General features: G+C 36.2%; 1 pseudogene; it reads right to left on the bottom strand.

Moving 5' to 3' along the window:
* Positions 1 to 20837, bottom strand: LOC126074825 (chorion-specific transcription factor GCMa-like; annotated as a pseudogene).
* Between the last annotated feature and the right edge of the window lie 1455 nt (positions 20838 to 22292).

Here is a 22292-nt window from a genome sequence, read left to right as displayed (position 1 = left end):
TCAACTGTTTCCCAAAACAGCTTTTTGTGGAGTTGTGAAAGACTTGACCCATCTTAAAAGACAGAAGCTTAGAAGTATTTCATTGTTGCAGTGGTCTAAACCCATGCTTCTTGTTTCTTCATCAAAATCCCATTTGCTGCTCTTGCCTGGTGAGGAATATTAGTGGTGACTGTGAGAGGTGTAGGTGAGAAAAAAGGGATCTTCCTGGGGTTAATGGTATGTGGTGGAAGGGAAGTAGGTGTTAAAATCCACATGCACCTTCTCTTTAAAAAGTTCACCCCTGGGTTTGGCCATTAGGAGTCAGAGCTAGTTTTGGCTGCAGGAGGTTCCACTGCAGTCTGCAGGGAACTTGTTCTGAAGACTTCAGGGAAGGGGAGAAGTCCTAAGACCAGCTGGCCAGAGAAAAAGGATAACTGGAACAATGTTCGCATTAAAGTGACTTCTCCCCAAAGCTACATTTTTATTCCATGCTTGTAGATCATCATAATCCCAGTAGATTCCAGAGAGAGAGTGCTGAAGCAGGTCTGCACTACTGTATATCCTACTATAGGACAATTTTCATTTCTCACAGAGCTTAGTGGGGACCCAAGCTGGAGGGAGGGTGGGCCTGATCAGCGGTCCCCTCCCAAACTATAACTCTTAGAGAAAGATAAGCAACCATTCGGTGACCTCTGCTGGGAAATGTTAGCTATTAAATGTCCACTGTAACTACCAGGCAATTGAACCCCTTTCTGGGAAGACCAAGTTAAAACTTCTCCTGACATTTTATTTCACGTAGAAGAGACTTTGTCTCTCGACTCCCCCTCCGCTTCAGAGAGGAAAAGGAGGACGCTGTGTGCACTTTCTTCATTGTTTTTCTTGCCTCTGCTTCTACTTGGGTTCCTGATTTTGGAAGATCATGTTCACCCTTTGACCCGAAAAAACATGAAGCGTCCATCGTGCCTCCAGAAGTTGGTGACCGGGAAGCTCCTGTTGTCTCTGCAAGGGCCTAGTTTCAGAGGTCCATTGCAGTTGGGACAATTTTCTCTGCTTTTTTATTTTTATTATTTTTTTAATACTAGATCATGGAGGCCATATTACTGTTTAATCTAAGACTCCCTTTTTTGCTGAATACTGCATGTAAAATAAAGTCGTTTGGGTTTGATTCAATTATGACTTTTCCAGCAAATATCTCCAAGTAATAGAGATTTATTTTGTTGTAACACAGATGTCAGATTACAATAAGATATGCAGATACTCAATAATTAAGTATACCCAATTTTATATTCCCAATTTACTATTTTATACCCAGAGTCCCAAAATTATAAAACCAGTCTGATGTCAGAAACACTTTAAAAAGTATTTCCAGCAAAAATTAATATAACATAAAGATATTCTAGAAGTTTATTAATATAATTTATTAGAATTTTAATAAGTTAAATCATCTTGGAATAGTGTACATTTTAGAGAGATAATATTCACCGAGCAAGGATGTGCACTGTAACATTTCATGTTCACCTGCACCAGCAATTCTATATTTCTATATAAAAACTTTCGTATCAGCATATTTCATAGAATACAGATATGTGTGCATATGTATAATTCATGAAAATAAAAGATTTTATGTATATATTTCAACAAATAATTATTATTTTTATTTTTCCTGTCTACAAAACTTTGTAGTCACTGTGGAAAATACACAAAATATTTTAAAAAATATTATCATTGTTAGGTGCCACTGAGTCCATTCCCACTCAGAGCGACCCTATGTACAACAGAACAAAACACTGCCCAGCCAAAGCCGAATAGCCTGGAAGCCAAAACAAGCACAGGCTAAGCCTGATAATTCTACTGCCCTGAAGTATTTATTTACCTTAGCTATGATATAAAAGCCACAAGAGGCAGCTCATCAAAAGCAGGATAGTGTGTGCGTGCATGCACGCACGTGTGCAGGATCAAGCAGAGAAGGCGGTGGATGGTGAGGGAGACACATGCGTGCATAGTCTTTTGTACCTGAGCAAGTAAGTGTAGTCTTTGTACCTGAATCCTATGAAAGGCAGTCTTGACTGCAACCTAATAACTCAGAAGCTGGGTCTGCCCTCCTTCTTGTGCATCTTTCTGTACTATAGAGACTAGAAAACTAAAACTACATTTCCCATACTCCCTTGGAGCTGTATGTCCTATGTTCCTCTCAATCAGATGAAGTTGGGTTGATATGAAAGGCAAAGATTTGGAATTTGGTGGCCACACTTTTGCTATTTCTACCAGCAAGCATCATTGCTGAAGTGTCTGGTTTTCTTGTACAACTTCTTGGTTGGGTCAATAGGAGTGTGATTCTGAAACACTGCCCCATCTGGCAAGCTGCTTCCTGACTGTACAAGAAACAAGGGCTCCCTTGGTGGCCAGTTCTACTGCAAGGCACTGGAAGTCATTCCTGAGAGCTCAACCTAAAGTCTACTTCTTCACCTTCCCAACAAATTCTATAAGCCATTTAATACCCTGTAATAAGTCTCCCTCTGTTTAAAACAAAAAACAACAGCAACAAAAGACTGCCTGGTCCTGCCGCATTCTCACAATCCTTGCTTTGCTTAAGCCCATTGTTGCAGCCACTGTGCCAATCCATCTCATTGAGGGTCTTCCTCTTTTTCACTGACCTTCTACTTTACCAAGTGTTATGTCTTTCTCCAGGGACTGATTCCTCCTTTCTAATGACATTTTCCTTTCTGCATGTATGATGTCCTTGATGTCATTCCACAGCTCATCTGGTCTTTGGTCATTAGTATTCAAGCCATCAAATCTATTCTTGAGATGGTCTCTAAATTCAGGTAGGGTATACTCAATGTCGTATTTTGGCTCTTGTCATCTCATTCTAATTTTCCCCAGTTTCAACTTGAACTTGCATATGAGGAATTGATGGTCTGTTTTGCGGTCAGCCCTTGGCCTTGTTCTGACTGATGATATTGAGCTTTTCCATCATGTCTTCCCACAGACGTAGTTGATTTGATTCCTGTGTATGCTGTCTCCTGAGGTCCAGGTATATAGTCACTGTTTATGTTGGTGAAAAAAGTTATTTGCAGTGTAGAAATAATTGGTCTTGCAAAATTCTGTCATGATCTCTGGCATTTTTTCTATCACAGAGGCCATATTTTCAACTAGTGTTCCTTCTTCTTTGTTTCTAACTTTTACATTCCAATCACCAGTAATTATCAATGCATCTTGATTGCATGTTTGATCAATTTCAGACTGCAGGAGTTGGTAAAAATGTTCAATTTCTTAGTGATTGGTACATAAATTTGAATAATAGCCATATTAACTGGTCTTCTTTGTAGGCGTATGGATATTATCTTATCACTGACAGCGTTGTACTTCAGGATAGGTCTTGAAAAGTTCTTTTTGACAGTGAACGTAATGCCATTCCCCTTCAAGTTGTTGTTCCCAGCATAGTAGACCTATGGTTGTCTGATTCGAAAAGGCCAATACCAGTCCATTTCAGCTCTCTAATGCCTAGGATATCAGTTTATATGCATTCCATTTTATTGTTGACGGCTTCCAATTTTCCTAGTTTCATATTTCATACATTACAGGCTCCAATTATTAATGGGTGTTTGCAGCTGTTTCTTCTCATTTTGAATCATGCCACATCAGCAGATGAAGGTCCCAGAAGCTTGACTCCATCTACGTCATTAAGGTTTGACTCTACTTTGAGGAGGCAGCTCTTCCCCAGTCATCTTTTGAGTGCCTTCCAATCTGAGGGGCTCATCTTCCGGCACTGTATCGAACAATGCTCCCCTGCTATTCATAATGTTTTCACTGGCTAATTCTTTTCAGACGTAGGCTGCTGGTTCCTTCTTCCTAGTCTGTCTTAGTCTGGAAGCTCAGCTCACACCTGTCCATCATGGGTGACTCTGCTGGTGTTTACCGGTGGCATAGTTTCCTGCATCACAGCAGCACAAAAGCCCACATGGTACAACAAACTGACAGACACAAGGGGGATAAAAATATATATATAACAAAATATTCTACTAAATATAAAGGTACAACAATAAATACTAAAATAGCCTGTAGTTTCTATACGTCTGTGTTTCAATCTCAAATAACATTACAAACTCTGACTTTATTTTTTAATAATCTAAATTGTGAGGAACAAACACAACCATATTATGCTAAGTCTTTGATTACCATGTTATTCTTAGAGTCATTGCTGTAAAACTGCTATAATTTAAAGTTAGAATTAATAGCCCCCTGCTATTCTTAGTAATATGCCATCGTGTACAGTATCTAAGGTACAAAGTCTTATGTGGTATTAGAGCAGGCTGAAATAAGACGAGGATGCATCCACCCCCCAACAAGCTATACCCACACGTAGACATCTTAACTGTATCTAACCTCAAGCAAAATGCTTCTGAGAAAATGAGGAAAGGGAAAACACATTTTTCCCAGGAGCAGGCCTGATGAAAGTCTGACCATGTTTTAGAGTCTAAAGGGCATGATCTTTTCCAGAGTAAGTTCTGATAACTCCATGTGTATCTCCAGGTTTTTGCTCTGTTATTAATTATGTGCAGTACAGTTCCAAAATCTGATTTATGATATTAGCATCCCCTGTAAATGAAATGAATATTATCCACAGTTAACACCTCTTTGTGAGAAATGCCTTCTAGTTTGGCCTGGAGTTGCACTGTTCACAACAATTCACGTATAACCAGCAGTTAGAAAAACTTGGTTTTTTATTACCTTTTAATAGCAATACAATTCTGAGACTAGGAGTTTTAAAGCTCTGAAATAACTTTTTCTAAATAATTTAAACTGTTTTCTTTTTTGGTTATTGTTGTTATTCTTTTTGAGAAAGTCAAAATATCAGAGAGTATCTTTTTTAATGAAATTGATGCCAGGGGCAGGATTTAATATACGTTATAGACTAATCACTTGTGACCAGGTCACCGACAGAATGTTTTAAGAAACATGATGTGACCCAATGTGCATAATAGTCTGTGCATTAAGTTGTTACAAAGGCCACTGTATTTACTTAACTTGATAGAATGATAAATGCTGCAAATGTGAAATGGAATTTTATTTTTCAGCAGTGTGAATCACTAGGAAATGCAATAACTTTAAAAATGGCTTGCAAGAAATAAAGGAGTGTGTATTAAGCTGTGTGCTTGGCACAATGCCAGAAATTTTGAGGCAGTAAAGATACTTCTCAAACCCAGATTTCCTCACATTATTTACATATTCACTGTATTTTACTAGCCACTATGTTATCATGTAATCCTGAATGCTATTTCAGGTAAAGAACATGAAGAATTGATTTTCAACTCCTTTTTTTTTTTTCAAAGCATGGAAGTATTTTTTCTTTCCAGTAGGCAAGACAAAAAATATCTAATACTCCTTTCCTTTTAGAAAAGATGTATTTAGCTGCTACCACTTCTGAACTTCCAAAACATAATGTGACAAATAGAAGTCTCATAAAATATCTTGGTCCTGATGAGCAAGACAGCAGAACTCGATAACAAATACTGAATGGGAATGACAATAGCAGAGCCACTCAGCCAGAAATTCAAACCTGTCAAAACACTCTTTAAAAAGGAAGGTAGAGAAAAGCTCTTCAGTAAGGGTCTTTTAACACTGTCAAAGGCCATTCGGTTGTTCTGCAGAAATGCAAAGAAACAGATTTGACTCTCATACTCAAATGTTCCAAAACGTTGGGCCCAGATTACTACTGAAATATATATTATTTCCACCATGACTTTTCTCACCTTTATTTTAAAGGTAATTATATTTTAAATGTAAATATAATGCGTATAAAACAGCCATTGTTGTGAGTATTAAAAATTCCCTTGTATGGTCTCAAAAAGCCAGAAAACAAACAAAAAACACATACCTTTTTCAAGAAAAGAGGAACATTCTTCTTTTCGATATATTTTACTATTTTTTTTCAGTAAATAATATCTCTCTTCTTTTTTTTTAATTGACTTTAATTTTTTTTAGAGCTGTTCCAGGTTTATGGAAAAATCATGCAGAAAGTTTAGAGAGTTGCCCTATCAGTCCTTCTTTGGAAAGAAAATAAATGCTAATTTGTGTACTAACATACAGTCAGCAATCGATCAAGGCCATTTCTCGCAAGTACATTCCCAAGTCACCCCACCTGAGACACCTTATGAACCTCCTGTGTGACATGCAATGACAAGCAATATAAAACTGATACCTCACCCCACGCCCATCAGGACAACTGCTTCATCAGGAGCTTGTCTTACATGTTGACTTTTGGTCACTGAAATAATGATGTTCTGTCACATACCTTTGTTGTTGTTGTTACCTGCCATCGACTTGGCCTCTGACTCACAGCAACCCCACGCACAATGAAGGAAACGTTGCCCAGCCCTGAGCCATCCCCACAATTGTTTTCCAATCAGAATGTTGTGATCCTTAGGGTTTTCACTGGCTAAGGTTTCAAAAGTCGATCCCATGGCCTTTCTTCCTAGTCTGTCATGGTGTGGAAGCTTCTCTGAAATCTGTTTAGCATCATAGCAACAAGCGAACTTCCACTGGCAGAGGGGTGGTGGCTGCACATGAGGTACATTGGCTGGGAATTGGGAATCGAGCTTTGGACTTCCCACATACCTTTACAGTACATTTATCCAGTAGTTTCCCTCCAACTTGAAAGATAAAACAATTCACTCTTAGTTATTCTGCTTTTGATCTCTTTTTGTGAGCTGTTTGTGTGGATCTACTGAAGGGATTTGACCTGGGATTTCTCTGTATGAGACCTATATTTGGTTTACTGGCAGCCACTGCCCGCCAGGGAACCTTCCTCCAGGCAGTTCCGTACCATGGCAGATCCATCATTTTTGGTTGCTTTCCAGTGCATTTGATACTATTTAGTTACTAGTGACATTTCAGAGCAATCTGCATTACATGGCTCTTACAGAAGTCCCTTGACCTCCTTGCTGTTTCAGTATTTTCTTTCTACCCCTTTCCCATAGGAAACAAACACTGTTGGGATATTTGTAGGGCTGGTCTTCCAAATTCCTTTTTATACATCTTTCTTTCATAGTAGAGAACAAATAATGTCTACCCGCAGGCGTTTTGGGGGTTCATTATCACCTAGTCTTTGTGATTTCAGACTATTAGCTCTTCAGGGAAAATATGTTATTTCATAGAGTTGATCCATGCTATTGCAAAATGTGATACTATGTGAAAAAGGCAAGTATACGGATGAAAACAGTGGAAACAGCAATGATCGTCCAGAACTCCAACATGCAACCTTCACTTAAATGATTAGCTTTTAGTGGAAAATGGCAACGGTAATGAGCCAAACCACAATCAATACGCAACTATCTGAGAGTCAATAAACACAAAGAAATCTACGCTCAGAGAAGCAGGGCTTACCTAATGACAAGCCAAGCTTTTTAATTACCGCTAATTTTAATACTTTGACCAGATGTTGAATTGTGGTTAAAATTAGCTTAATAAAACTAATTTTATGGGATCTAGCTGAATTTCCAGTAATTATAGATTTGTGACAAGTCTTAAGCAAAGCTGTGAAGTCAGTTCCAACTCTCTCTCACCCAAATTTATTCTTCTGCATTTTATTTTCTCTCCTTTTACATTCTCCAGTAAGCCTTTGTTGCTTGGAGGTTCTGTGGGTCCTTGAGCAACATTTTCCACTCCTGCCTTTTTTCCTTCCAGCTTTTGAAAACTTCTAGCTCTGGAGAACAGTTTGCTTTTGGATCTCTCCTCAGCTATATAACCAGGAGTGGAGGAAAACTCATCAGCATAACCCCTCCCAGCTAATACGTTCTGTTCCTACAGTTACTTGTGCTTTCATTATCTCATACTTCTAATCGATCAATTAATCTAGCAACAATTGCACACCCAGTTCGTGTACTACAACTGCAAAGAGAGAAAAATCATTAGGGAAACATTCTCATGGTTAAGGAGTGTAGATCTCTTTCTGGAGAAATAGCTTGATAGAATTGAAATGACAGCAAAAAATGAAATTGTCTCGTGTGACTTTGCATTCCTTTGACTACTGGTGTTAAGTGTTAGGTTAAGAACTGGAAGGAAGGAGATTAATAAGAGATGGGAAAAAATTACTTGCAGAAAGAAACGGAGGATCTAGTTTAAACTCCCACAGTTTAGAGACAAAGATCTTAAAGAATAGTGAAGTCAAGTTCTCAAGGCAGAATGGAAGAAATGGACTCTTATTCAGGTGCACTAAACTTAATCAAGTACATGCTCTTCTAAATTATAAACAGGCAGGAAACTTGGCTTGGATGAGTGAGACTTGAGCTAAGATTTGATTATGGGTAGGCTTCAAAGAGGTGTATCTTAGAAAATCATTAAAAAGATGTTTAGCATAAGTAGTGGCTGGTGCACGTATTGCGGCAGTAAAGAAGGGGAGTCTTAGTAAAGAGGGGGACACTAATAGTTTGCTTTGCCAAGGTCACACACCAAAGGGGAAAAAAAATTGCCATTTAGTTGATTTTGACTCATAGCAACTATATAGGACAGAGTAGAACAGCCCCATAAGACTTCCAAGGAGAGACTGGTGGATTCAAACTGCTGACCTTGTGGTTAGCAGCCAAGCTCTAACCACTATGCAACCAGGGCTCCAAGGTCACAAACCTCCCTCCAAATCTCAGTGACTTATCATCGAGGACTTGTATATCTCACTCAAATTACATGTAGCCTGCAAGTTGGCTATGGCTCTGCAGCTTTGCTCCAGACTGCTATTATGCCCCATGTATCTCCCTATTCTAGAACTCAGGTGGAAGCACTTTTATCTGGAACATGCTATTCTCATGGCAAATGGCAAAACTGAAAAGCCAATCCAAGTCAGATAATCAGATTTGGAGCCTCTTCTCAGATGTGGCAAATGTCACCCCGACTCACATCCTTTTGGTGAAAACAAGTCACATATGCTCAAGCCTGTCAATGGGGCAGGGAAGGGTGGTTCACCTACAGGGAAGTGCTGTAAAACCCCTTATAAGAAAAGGAACAAATAGTTATGTCCACCAAATCCACTGTAGCTTTAAACATATGTAAAAATGGTGTGATGGGGACATTATCAACGTCATCAACAGCTTAAAGTTGATTCTAATGAGGTGGAAGTCTGACATACTTCCAGCCTCCAACCTTTCTACCAGTTCTGACACCAGCTGTTCTTCCCATGGCACTCTCTACTTCTCTGCTGGGTTTGATGATTTGTTGCAATGGCCACACAGAACTCACAGACCATGCTCAAAGTTATGAGGTTTATTAGGGAAGTAACAGGTGACAATTCAGGATCAGGGATGACTCAGGATACAGTTCTTCAATCAGGACAGCCTCTTCTCGGCTGTGCTCATAGGCAGGTCTCTCTCTGGCCTTTGAACTCTCGGCCCCTTGGCCCTTCAGCCAGGCCTCTGTCCTGTTTGGACAAGTGTTACAAAGTCTTTAGCTCAACCAGTAAGTGCCCGGGGACACCCCACTCTGCCAGCATGCCTTGGCATGAAGGTGCTCATCTCTCTCACTCTGTGGGTCAGCAAGCGTAGCTCTGACAGCAAGTACCTGGAGGCACCCTACTCTGCCAGGCAGCCTTCTGCCTGAGGTTCTCAGCTCTCTTGCTCTGCAAGTTGGCACACCCATTGTAACCGCCTTACTCCATGAGGAGGGAAACTCACTACACTGTCTTGTGTTGGTATCTTGGTTTTGCTGGCATTGTTTCTCTGCCACTGTTTCTTGCCATCTTGCATAGTTTCTGATGTTACAGGCCTCTCTCTCTCTCTCTCTCTCTCTGTCTCCTGGGCCTAGCAGGTTCTCAGCACAGAAGCCCTGGGTGCAAAGGACATGCTCCATTCCTGTCTCTTCTTCTTGGTTGTAGTCAGGTCCCAACTTTCTGCCCCTGGGATGCCTCATTTTAAGCCTAGTGGGATGGCATAACTGACCTATCCCCTTATTAGGTTTCCATACACCTTTTTTTATGGTCCCACTCCCACAAGAGTGTCATGCACCTTATTTGCCTTATTAGCAAATTGCCCAATCCCCTTGCTGGGCTTTAAGCATCTTATTTGCCTAATCCAATCAAATTACTTGGTGGAGGTTATAAGACCATAGCTAAAGAAGCCATATAAATGTGATAAATTGTACCACAACCTTTCAAATACTCATCTTTTTATTTTACTTCTATTTAATATCCATCTTTATTACAAAAAAAGTTTGAAAAATTAACAAAATATTGGAAAAAAAACAGTTTTTATTGTATATTTCTTGTGTATCCACGATTCGCAGCCATTGTGGGACTGAGGGTGGGAGAGGGTAGAGAAAGCTTATTGTTGAACATTGTTCTACCAGTTTGTTTCTAAGCTGCATTTTTTTGTAGAAAAATTTTGTTAGTGAATTTCATTTATATTATTAGCAGTTATGAATGAAGTTCTCAAAAGATGGGTTAACATTAAAGCTCTCAACTTGATTTTTATGCACCCTTCCTAAAATAAATACATGAAATACTTACAATGCCCATCTTATCTACCACTATACTTATACACTGAGTTCAGTTGATTCTGAGCTGTGACTCTCTGACAGTCAAATTTAAGATCCGTAAGAGAACACAGTTTTAACAGGGATTTACTCAAGCATGAGTGGATTCACAATTAGAGCAGAAAAATCTTACGTTTAAGTTACAAGTTTCTTTGGAGCAAAGGATAAGAAAAAAAAAAGTCTCTGACAAGTGCCTGGCATTTTTCTCAGGGCTTCATCTTCACAGATGCTTTCATATGTCAAGAGATTCAGGGACTTGACAAACACTACACTCGTGGTAACCTAGGAAACATAATCAACAATAGCCTTTTTGGACAGCATGGAAAATGGAACTTATATCAAAAATACTTCTGTTCATCTTGTCTAAGCAATTATACTAATTAGATTGAAAAATCCTGACATTTCCAATTAGCATTTACTACAGTATGTATATCTGCAAATATAACAGAAGGTAAATACTGATTTGTGAAACCAGAATAAATTGAAAGATATCCTGCCACAGGCATGGAATTAGACAGCACAATATGTTAACATTATTATCTAACTTTCATTAGTTTTGAATTGAAACAACCATTTGTAAATTAAAATTGTAAGTAAAATATTTGGAAACAAAATATGTCAAGTTGGGTTCAAAGCCAAAGAAAGCAAAATAAAAAAAAGTTTTGTTTCAGCTAAAATTCTGCACAAGATTATAAAGCATGTTAACTACCTATTTACATTTACTTAAGAAAAGTATTTCAGGACTCCTTACCCAAGCTCTTCTCGTATATGTGATAATTTGAAGAACATAAAGTTTAATGACTTTTGGATTTATAAACTGGCTTAAAGACTATACAGTGTATACAATCGCATCAAGAACAACAATCAAAAATAAGGAGCTGCCCAATCTCAGATTTAGGAGAAACTCTGTAGGTTTCTAGAAAGGTCACAAAGGTGTATTTTGGGGGTTTCCTTTTTATCATTTTGTGCTGAAATACTGCTGTTTCTCTTTTATTAAGTTGGTCATAGAGATGCAAATCATAAAGCATACTGTGGTCAGGTGGATCCATGGGAATCTTTAACATTTACTTTTATTGTAAACTCTTCCATGATTTTTACCTACAAAGTCCTGGATAATTCCTTTGAATTCCACTAACTGTCGGTGGTATTTGTATACCCTTGCTTAGATTGTTAACTATCAAACTATGCCTTTCCTTTAATCTATAAAGTCCTCAGTGAACAAAGACCTGAACCCAGGCTCATGTGTCCTGACCTATAGACATTATTCTGGTTATGTTTCGATTCTGTTTTTAATACTCTGGTTCCCAAGATTTAGTTTTCATTGTTAAATAATCAGACAGTGGTTATACTGCGTATTGTGTTTGTTCTTATAAAGAGGTCTTAAGGAGTCTTGAGATAATGCAAAAGGTTAAGAGCTTGGTTACTAACCAAAAGGTTGGAGGTTTGAATCCATGCAGATGTGCCTCAGAAGAAAGGCCTGGTGATCAACATCCAAAAATCAACCAGTTCTACTCTGAAACACACAGGTAGCCATGAGTTGAAATCGACTCAGAAGTGACTGGATTGGTTTGACTGGTTTATAAAGAACTGTTTAAAAGTGGTTTATTAGATGTCTTTTACTTTTTAAGCTTACAAATCAGAACAAGTGGCTCAACGCATGCGAAAACCACTTTAATTGACCTGATGCTTTAGATATAATCTCAGTCTGTTTTGTGGGCTATAGTTGGATTCTATAGAGTAAAGTTTCCCCTCCAGTTTCTTCTTGAATCTTGAGATTTTTGCTGCACTCCTCCATACACGCACAGCACACTGCACACAACCACATGGAGAAGTACCCTTGGACTCACATGCATACCCACTCACAATGCAGTTATCGGGTAAGATTAGGTTAAGCAGCAGTGGCACCCAATTCTCATGGCTCGACAAAATAAGACTGTACATATCACTTCCAGAACACATCCAGTGTGTCCATGGTAGAGTTTGATCCATGCAGTCATTCAGGGACACATGCCAACAGAGGTACCACTCTCTTTTGCTACAACTTTGTCATCAGAACATGAGAAGACAGTATCGAAGAATATCAAAGTGAAATATCATCAAAGAGAAATAAGCAGGCTAGGATGATAGTCCAAATAATCAAATTATAATCCTAAATACCAAAAATAATTTGGTGAATTGGAGAAAATTTGTTAACTATTTTGACTCAGTTTCTTCATTTGTGCTGTGATGCAGTCATAGGAGGTTATTTATCAAAGTATGCCATGAATGTGCAGCCAAAAGCCTAATATAGATTCTGTATTCATCAGGATAAGCCTGGATATGCTGCGATCAATACTGTAAGATCTCATTGCATTAAAACACAAAGGTTTATTTCTCACTCTATATGCCTGTGACAGGTTCTCTGGGTCTATACACCATGTCATTCTCACTCCAGGATCAGATTGATGAAGTATGTACTGCAGGGACATTATTTGTCATCCTCACAAAAGAAAGGAGCATAGAGAATTGTGCACCAGCTCTAAAATCTCCCACCTCTGGTCATAATTCATTGGGCCAGGTAAGTCACATGATCACACCTGACTCCAATAGGGCACAGGAGTGAAATCTTACCAAGTACTCAGAAGGAGAAATAGATATACTTGGTCTTTCCTTATAGAACATAAAAACACATACCAAACAGTAGAATAATTGAGGTAACAGTGTGTCGATGTAAATAAATACTTAACTACCAATCTGGTGAGGGCAGCGCCATGTCTATCATGGGCATGACTATTTCTGGTGTTTACAACAGTCCTTTCACTATTGGTAACTGTTATTTAATTTTGTGAAATAAAAGACTAAAAAAAAAATTAGACTGAACAAGTAATTTATATTAATACTTTCCAAGTGTTTGTTTTCACACTCTTTTGAAATATAGAAAAACAAACAGTAGTTGCTGTCATAGATAACCTTCCAAATTCCCATAAGCCTTTCATACTAGCTTTCCAAAATTTCACCTGAAACATTTTTTGTTTCTGTTTTGAACTACATCTTTAAATCTCCTTTCCATTTAACAACTCCTACCTCAAAATATTTAGGTTTTTTTTTTTTTTTTTCTCAAATTTCCTTTTTAGGGAATATGGAATAAACTAAGGAAATATGACAAATTTAGATCTGGAGAAGAAAGAAGAGAGATCTCTATTGAATAACTGAAGAGGCAAAAATGAAGCACTGAATTTGAAGGAACTGAGGTGGCTTGCTTTACAATCAGAAGAATTGGATAAATTGACTTTCAAGAAGATACAAGTATGTCATAAGTGTACACTGGCACGCTAAACCAAAACCAAACCAATTGCTGTCATGTTGATTCCAACTCATGGCAATCCCAAGTGTGCAGAGTAGAGCTCTGCTCCATGGAGTTTTCAAGGCTGTGACCATTTGGAAACAGATTTCCAGGATTTTCTTCTGAGGTACCTCTGGACAAGTTTGACCCACCAACCGTTCAGTTAGTAGTCGAATGCTTAACTGTCACTCAGTGCGAATATACAGATATATAAGGTGCACAAAATTATTACATACATGCTAAAATTCAATTTTGATCTTAAGTTTTTCTTAACTTACAAATTTCATTTAAAAAAAAAAAAACTCTCTTAACTAATACGCTCTTTTTGTTGTCGTTATTTGCCGTAGAGTTAATTCTGACTCATGGTGATCCATGGTGCAGAGCAGACCTGTTGCATACGGTTTTCAAGGGTAGTCTTCCTTATTAGGTTTTAAATATATTCTTTCTCAATCTCTGTTTTTTATTTTTTTCCAAGAAAAAATGTGCTACGTTCAAGAAAAGAAGGAATAATTACATAAAAAAATAACAAATTATCATTTTTCATATTCGTAAAAGGTGACTTTCAGGCCCCATTGGTAAGATTCACAAATACAGCCTTGTTTGAAAATTTTACCTGGAGGGATTTTTAATGACATAGAGATTTACAAAAGAGATGCTGACACACTGACAGAACACAATTATAACTGGATAATTATTTGATATATAAAATAAAACGTGGGAGAAAAAACTGTCTACCATATTCAGAATAAGTATTTTTTTCCTACAAAAAAACTTACTTTGCATATATAGACTATTGATTACAAAACTAATTAACTTGCTCATCTGTTAAAAAAAAATAAAAAGCTGACTACAACATATGATAAATTAGTAGATTTCATTGAAAGGGCAATACAAAAAACCAATCCAAACCCATTGTTGTTGAGTCGATTCCAACTCATAGTGCCCCAATAAGACAGAGTAGAACTGCCCCATAGAGTTTCCAAGGAGCAGCTGGTGGACTTGAACTGTCAACCTTTTGGTTAGCAGCCAAACTCTTAACCATTGCACCACCAAGGTATTTTGGTATTTATAATACCAAAAGTATTATAAATCTTTAATATTGACCTATAAAAATCTTTTTTTTTTCCTGGCAATTTTTTTTGGGGTGGGGAGGGATAGGTTCCTTGAATAGTTCAAGGCAGGCCAGAATGAAAGTCCTCAGCAGCTGCACAATACAAGTTGAAAGTTAATCGTAGACTGGGTGCAGTGAGCCCTCCTAACCACTGGAACTATATGAAACAACTGTGATGCTGTGATGCAAAGTAGTGGGGCTGAGTAAGGAAAGCACTAAATCAAAACCCTTAGCTCAGTCATTAATTCAGTATGCTAGTTTTAGGAAGTCATTTATTATTTCTGGATTCACGTACTTAAATGTCTTTTATGCCACAAAGGACACCAACTATAGGAAGCGTGACTTGATAAATTTTTTATAACTTTATGCATTGGCCGTTTAAAGAATACCAATTTACTGACTGTTTCAGATCTTCCAAATGTAGACACATTTTGTTACATAACGTCAAATAATTGTAATTGATAACATTTCTGTTCTCACTGGAAAAGTCTTTAGGTACAGAGAAACTGTCAAGTTTTTGAAACTTGGTCATAGATGTCATTTTTTTTCTCTTGAAGTAACAGATTTACTTTGTTAAGTTTTGAGAAAAAAGTTTGCCTAATATCCAGCTCTGAATAACCATAGTTTCTGTCAGACTTCAAGTAAAAAATGGAGTTCCATGAGAAAGGCTGATGATTTGCTTCTAAACTAAAAAGTGAACATATGTTTTTTCTCAGGAGAAGCACTGTACATCACTATGCAGCAGAAGTGTTTTATGCATAAAACACATCACAAATATTTTTAAAAAATGGATGTTAAAGAGTTAAAACTGAATTACGTTAAAAAATTTTACTGCTGCCGAAAACAATTCTTTTTTTAAATGTGGGCACATTTGTAGTATTTTGTTTTGTGATAAGGCACTATTGTTTTTACAATGATGGTACGGATATCAGCAATACGAAGGTGGTGCAAATAATATCCTAAAATTATCACAACAACAGTTTTGACTTGTCAGAATACTGTCAAAGAATCTCAGGAAATCTCAATGCCCACAGATCACACCTTGAGAAATTCTGATTTAAATGATTATATTTAAAAAGAATAAAAATATTAAATCAATAAGAAGCCCTCCAATCTAAAAGGTGTATAATATAAAAAACCAAATTAAAGCTAACAGAAATAGAATAAAAATGAAATTGGGAAACATTGAAAGAAAAAATAGAAAAAAAATAAAATCAAGGAAATCTAATGCTGGACCTTTGAAAGTTCCACAAAGTTGGTAAACATTTAGCTATACTGAATGAAATAATAGAGAAGACACAAATTGCCGATATCATGAATGAAAGAAGGGACATCATTACAGACATTAAAGACAAAAAAAATTCAATAAAGAAACATTGAAAACCACTTTATATCAATAAATTTGACAATATAGATGGAAAGAACAAATTTCCTGAAAGATACAAATTATCTAAAGCAACATAAGAAAAAATAAAAACAAGCAACCAGCCTTACATCAATTAAATAAATTGAATTAATAAGTTATACTTTTTCACAAGTAAAATTACAGACTAAAAGTCTTCATTGGTAAATTCTATCAACCGTAAAAGGGGAAATGATGCCAATCCTATAAAAATTCTTTCAGAAAACATGAGAGGAAGGAATATATTCTAACTCATGTAATGAGCCAAGCATTACCCTAACTACAACAAGACAAAACCACTAATCAAAGAGAAAGCTAAACACATCACTTATAAAGCTAGACAGAATTACCCATAACAAAATTTAAATCATTAAAATTCACCAATGTGTACAGAGAAAAATAAATTAAAGCTAAGTGGGATATATACTGCAAATATAAGATGACTGTGACATTTGAAAATCAATGAATGTAATTCACTGCATCAAAACACAAAAAGGAAAAAATTCCTATGATTATTTCAAAAGATAAGAAAAACATCTAATAAAATTACTCAATCATTCTTAAATACTTTTAGCAAACAAGAACTTCCTCAACCTGATGGAATTCATCAGTGAAAACCCTACAACTAATGTCATACATGGAAAAAGACTCAATAGTTTCCCACTATGATCAGAAACCAGTCACATACATCCACTCTTGCTACTTTTCTTCAACATTGTACTGTAATGTAGAGCAAGAAAAAAATAAATACCAAACATCATAGATATCATTTAAAAAGTGAAAAAGCTTTTTTTCACATAGAACTTGACCTTTGTGCAAAGATATTCAAAATAATTAACAAAAAGTTACCAAAATAAAAAAAAAAAATACATTTAATTCTCGTGACAGGTTACAAATATAATACACAAAAATAAAATTGTGTTTTGCAATAATATTTTAAAAATCTGGAAATAACTTTAAAAATATGATAGCATTCACACAAATAAACTACTTTAGAATACGTCCAACAAAATATGCATGGGTCTGTACACTATTAACTACAAAACCTTAAGAAAAGAAAATTGTTTAAATATCTAAAAAAGAAAATATAGACCATATCCGTGGATTGGAGGACTTTATACTGTAGAGAATGTGATTCTCCCAAAATTGGACTATAAATGCAATATAATCCCAAAAATTTCAATCATACTTTATACTAGAAATTGACAGACTGAATATAAAATTTACATGAATAACCAAAGATATCTAGAATAACCAATACAATTTTGAAAATGATCAGATTGCCTCATTTCAAAACTCACTGTAAAACCACATTAATCAAGACTGTTAATGGCATGCAGATAGATCCACACGTCAATACAAAAGAGTAAAGCCCAGGAATAAACTCAGATATATATGGTCAACTGATTGTTGCTAAGATGTCAAAATAACCCAATGGAGAAAAAAAGTATTTTGAAAAATTGTGTTGAAACAACAGGGTAACAATATAAAAAAGAAAATATAAAGAGAATGGAAAGCAATTCACAGGCTGGGAGAAAATATTTGCAAAACACATATTTGGTAAAAGATGTATATCCAAAATATAAAATGAATATGTAAAATTCAATAATTTAAAAAAATCCAATTATAGCATAGGCTAAAGATATAAACAGGCTCCTTTTTTTTTTTTTTTTTTTACCAAAGCAGATATACAGATGACAAATAAGCATATAAGAAAATCCTCATCATATGTCATCAGGGAATTATAAATTGAAAACAACAGTAATGAGTTACCACAACACACAGAATGGCTAGAATCCAAAACAGTAACAATACCAAATGCTGGAGAGGGTATGGAGCTGCAAGAACTCTATTTATGTAAGAATGCAAAATGGTACAGCCACTTTGGAAGATAATCTGGCAATTTCTTACAAAGCTAAACGTAGGCTTACCATTCAATCCAGCAGTTGTATTCCTAGGTTTTTACCTCAAATTTGTTGAAAATGTATGTTGAAATAAAAACTTGCACATGAATATTTACAGCAGCATTATTCATAATTGACAAAAATTGGAAGCAAACAAGCTCTCCTTCAGTAGGTAAATGGATTAAAAACACACAAACAAAAAACTGTAGTATATTCACATAATAAAGTCTTATTCAGCAAGAGAATGAAATGAGCTATGAAGCTATGAAAAAACATGGAAGAAACTTAAATATGTGTTGTTAAATGAAAGAAGTTAGTCTGAAAAAGTTACGTAGTATATGATTTCAACTATATGACACTCTTGAAAAGACAAAACTTCAGAGATAGTAAGAAGATTATTGGTTGCCAGGGGGTTAGGAGGAGAGGGATAGGGATGAATAAGTGGAACACACAGCATTTTAAGGGCAGTAGAACTATTCTGCATGATACTGAAATGGTACTTGACATTATGAATTTGTCAAAACCCACTTAGGACTGTACAACACAAAGAGTGAGCCCTAATGTGAGCTATGGACTTTAGTTAATAATAATGTATCAATATTATATGCAAGATGCTAATAATAGGAGAAACAGTGGTGGGAGAAAATTGGTTATGGGAACTCTCTGTATTTTCTGTATGATTTTTTACTGAAAATAAAAAAAAAAAAAAACTTCTAAGAAAAACAAGAAAAAAAGAACATCATCCCCAAAAACTTAACGTTAAACTAGATTTATTTAAAAAGTAACAAATTGACGTTTTGGTTAAAATGGTGGCTTAGATAGGGTTCACCACAATATTTCCCAATAATGAAGACTCAAGAAACTAAAAGAAACAGGCCAAAACAGATCCCTGAACTTCAAATGGAAGTTTGAAGAATTGGACTGAACGCCAATTGAAAGGAGAGCTAGAATAAAAACAGCAGGAATGCAGAGATTCATAGATCATCTGCACCCAGCTTTCCAGCCATTTTGGGATGACAGCAAGCAACATCCCAGGATGAGGAGAGGCCATTCACACATGTGTGGAGGTCCCTTGCCTCCGCACCTTACTTCGATGTCAATCCATGACTCTACAGAAGGCTTCCTTGCCCATTTGGGTAGCACTGCCTCCCTATGACTACAAAGATGACTTTTCATGTGATCCAGAGGCCACACTAATTGCTCACGCCAATATGAAAGGACCAAGCTGTCCCTTAAGAGCTTCTGAGGGATCCTGACCACACAACACCTAGAGACATGCTCTTGCACCTCAACACAATCATCTGAAAGAAGATTGCACCTAATGACAGAGAACTCTCTTATGTGAGACTCACCATATCCACTGGTGAAAGGATATCACACAGCCAACCAGCAGCACCAAAGTTAGAACAGAACAATATCACAAAACAACAATTAAAATAATATAAAGGAAGGTAGGCAATATAAAAGAAAGGGAAGAATCTAAACCCCTGATATATCAAAATGACAATAAATAAATACATACATACAAATATAAAATCAATAAAGAAATATATAAATGAATAAAATAAAACCTTACTGTTTCAAAGACAGCAGTCAGTTACAAATCATGTGATGAAACAGGAAAAGATGGATGAAGGAAACAAATAAAGGGACAGAAAAGCCCTCCAAGAAAGAACAAACAGTGGAACTACCTGAAAAAGACTTCGTAAGACTAATATTAAGCCTCCTCAAAGAGATCAAGTAAAACACACACACACACACACACACACACACACACACACAGACAAAAAAAAAAAAAAACTCTTGGTAAATTCAGGAAAATAATACAAGAACAAAACAATGAACTAAATAAAGAAACAGAATCCTTAAAAAAAGAAAAACAAGAAATTCATAAGCTTAACAATAAAATAACAGAAATAAACAACTCAGAGTAACGACACAGAAGCAGAATTGAAACAATGGAAAGATGAATCATCAAAATAGAGGATAAAATCTGTGATATTACTCTGTGTAAGGCAAGCAAAGAAAAAAAGATTAAAGAAAATTGAAGGAATCCTTTGGATTATATGGGATGCCATGAAGATGAATAATATATGCATATTAATAATCCCAGAAGAGGAAGTGAGAAAAAAGTACAGGAAGAATTTTTGATGAAATAATGGAAGTAAACTTCCAAATATCATAAAAGACATGAAGATGTTCAGCAAAGAAGGAGAAATTCACCAAGACATATCATAAGCAAAGTTTCCATATGTAAAGAGACTTTTGACAGTAGCACATGAGCGGTTAAATATCACCTGTAAAGGAGCCCCAATAGAATTAAGCACTGATTTCTTGCCAGAAACTATGCAGTCAAGAAGTAAATGGGATGACATAGACAAACCAAGAGAGATTGGTTAACCAAGCAAAGTTGTCATTCATAAATAAGGGAGAAATTAATACTTTCTCAGATGGGCAGAAATTAAGGGGATTTGTAATCACCAGGCCAGCCCTACAAGAAATATTAAAGGGAATTCTTCAGAGAGAAAACCTACAGCAGACAACACCCTGAGGTAAAGACACGTAACAGCATTACCTTGATACCAAGCCGGGTGAAGACATTGCGGCAGGAAAATAAAGTTAAAAATGGTTACAAGGAATCTGGAATACAAAGTTGTAATCAATGGCAACATCAAAACAAAATGTGGAATGATTGGTGTGGTTATTTAACTTCCATATGGTGAGGAAGTTAAGACAATTTCAAGATATAACAGACTGTTTTAAATGTAGCATAATAAATGTAAACCTCCTGGGAACCACAAAGAAAATTAATAAATCTACTCTTTTTTTTTTTTTTAATCACCAGAGTAAGGAAGAAGAAAATAAAAAAAAAGACTCAGTAAACACAAAAACAATAATAAATGAAAGGAAAAGAAAATACTTATGCAAAAATAACTCAGCACAGAAAGTAAAGAACAAAGATTAACATCACAAAAAAAGTGTAACAAAATGGTTGTAGTAAATTATTCACTATCAGTAATCACACCAAATGTAAATGAATTAAATGAGCCAGCCAAGGGCACAAGAATGAAAAGATGAAAACAACCTAAGTGTTCATCAATAGATGAATGGATAAACAAAATGTGGTACCACAAAGCCATAAAAGTGAGTCCTCAAAACATTGCATAACATGGATGAATCTGGAGGACATTATGCTGAGTGAAGTAAGTTAATCACAAAAGAACAAGTATTGTATGATCCCACTTTTATAAAAAGAATAGGCATATATACAGAGAACAATGAGCACTTGTTATTTTTGGTGATGGGAAATTTAACACCAAATGTGGGTAAAGTCTACACAGCTTGACCAATGTAAACAATGTTACTAAGACATACACAAGAAAAAAAAAGCCCTTTTGGTAATTACTATGGCATATATAATTTTGCAACAACAAAAATATGCATGTGGGTATATATGTGTGTGTGTACATAGGTATGTATATGTGAGTGTATATGTGTGCATATATGAAAAACTCATTGCCATTGAGTCAATTCTGACTTATAGCGACCCTATAGGGCAGAGTAGAAATGCCCCACAGGGTTTTCAAGGAGTAGCTGGTGGATTCAAGCTGCCTACCTTTTGGTTAACAGATGAGCTCTTAACCACTATGCCACCGGGGCTCCACACCATCAGGGCTCCATGAATATATATATATATATATATATGTAGATGTGCATGTATATGCATGTACGTGTGTGCATGCATATATTTTCATATATATAATAAAGTGCATAGTAGGCAACAGTTATGGATACTTCTTAGATATAACCAAACACCTAGTGGGATTGGTTTGCTGGGTTCGAAGCCTTAGGACCATAATCTCATGGGACAACTCGATCAATTGAAATAATATAGTTCATAAAGTTTATGTTCTACATCCTAGCCTATAGTGTCTAGGATCTTAAAAGCTTGCAAATGGCCATCTAAGATACAACTACTGGTATATACTCACCCAGAGCAAAAGAGAAAGCATAAAATCTAAGACTCAGAGAAGAAACTAGCCTATAGGACCGTTT

This window comes from Elephas maximus, chromosome 4 (genome assembly GCF_024166365.1).
Source record: "Elephas maximus indicus isolate mEleMax1 chromosome 4, mEleMax1 primary haplotype, whole genome shotgun sequence".
Lineage (NCBI taxonomy): Eukaryota > Metazoa > Chordata > Mammalia > Proboscidea > Elephantidae > Elephas > Elephas maximus.
Note: the sequence above shows the minus strand (reverse complement) of the source record. Positions and strands in the feature narration are given on the sequence as shown.